Here is a 1,745-nt window from a genome sequence, read left to right on the forward strand (position 1 = left end):
GTTAGAAGTGGAGTTAAGGAGTCCAAAACTATGAACACTTTGAAGACTCCTGATACATATTAGTAGAGTATTTTCCAGAAATTTGTACTTCCGTCAGTTAGGGATGGGAGTAACTTACGTTACCACATCCCCACCAGCTCTGTGAGTCATCCTTTTAAAATCTTCCCTTTTCTGGCCATTTCTCTTAGCCTGGATAATCCTTTCAATCTCAGCTCAAGGGTTATTTCCGCTGAGAAATAGCCCATAATCCCCTGTATGGGTTCAGAGTTTTGGGTTAAGTCAAGGGTTCTCTAAACTAAGACCTTTTTATATCACCTTTCACTTTTCTGAAATGAAATTCATAGATGATATAACCTCACTACATGCATTAGATAAAAATATATAAAGTTGTTAAGTTTACAATTTAGGAGAAAAATAATTTTAAAATATATTTATTTCAGTATGTTAAAAGCCTTGGCTCCCTGAATTACTGTGAATGCCACAGGACAAACACAGGCTGACATGGCTGTGTAGGTTGGTGACAAATTTTCTGAAATGGTGACTAACTCTTGGTCCCTAGCCACTAACTGCCAAAAGTGCCCTGGTCACCATTGTGCTAATAATTAAAACAAAACAAAAAAATGCCTTCACAGATTTCCAAAGTGCCTAATTTTGATATTTATTGAGAACTATTGTGTTAAGTAATAATACAGTACCCTGCACTTTCCAAACATGACATTCATGCTTTAAAAAACAAAAACAAAAGCGTGCTTGCTTGTTGTAAGCTCCTTGTGAGCGGTGATTCTCTCACAGTGCTGTCACCAGGACAGGCCCGGGCATTACCAATGCCTTGATAATGTTTATTGAGGAGATGAATTAATATTGGGTTGTCGGAAAAGTCATGACGCATTTTTGCAATGAAAAACACAGAAAAAATATGTCATGACTCTTCCAAACCAATATTTGGATGGCTAGATCTTCCAAAACAATTCTATGTGACGTAGTAGCATGGATCTCCATGGACTAATTCCTGATTTTGGGGTGAAACCTCTAGTGTGAGGAACAATAGCTGTTCTTTAGTCCACATTTTCTATTTTTAGGCATTTTGCTACAGCATGCACACTTGTTTATTTGCTTCAACAATGTCTTGAGCTAGGCTTAAATGTAGTAACTTGTTAAAGTTGTTAAGGGAGGAGGTTTGGGACAAAGTTGGGAATTGAACCCAGGTCTATATGACTCCATAGACTGTGTTCGTGGTCACTACATTATAAGACAGACTACTGATGAAAACAAATGCTCTTTAGTATCTGAAAAACAACTTTCTTTTGCTCCTCACTTTCTAAGAGTTTTGTTTCTAATAAATAGGAATGCTAGCAAACTTCCTGACACCTCTGGAGATACATAGTGTATCTTATAGGATCTGTTGATGAACTTTATTTGTAATTTGTCATTTTAAACAATCATTGCATTACTCTTATTCTCATATTTCATTGGGTATATAAGCCTAACAATGGACTGAAGTCACTCCTCTAGAACTGTGTTTAGGAGTTTTGTATCTGTATTAATAGGTGAGATCAATTGATGGCTTTCATTTGTATGCTCTATGTTGGGATATGGTAAGGTGGTTCTGAGAAAAATTAGTTGGGGATTGTTCCATGTTTGAGGGTGCCTTAGAAGAGATTATATATAGGAATTACCTGTTTCTTAGAAGTTTACAATAGCTTACCAGGTAGAACGTCTTCTGGGAGGTTTTTTGTTTTTTGTTT

At 36.4% G+C, this 1,745-nt stretch overlaps 1 protein-coding gene across 1 annotated transcript in view; it reads left to right on the top strand.

The window, feature by feature from the left end:
* CUBN (cubilin) overlaps positions 1–1,745 on the top strand; it is a 256,725-nt gene that overhangs the window by 39,774 nt on the left and 215,206 nt on the right. The window lies entirely within an intron of this gene.

The sequence above is a fragment of the Hipposideros armiger genome, unplaced genomic scaffold (assembly GCF_001890085.2).
Source record: "Hipposideros armiger isolate ML-2016 unplaced genomic scaffold, ASM189008v1 scaffold_383, whole genome shotgun sequence".
NCBI lineage: Eukaryota > Metazoa > Chordata > Mammalia > Chiroptera > Hipposideridae > Hipposideros > Hipposideros armiger.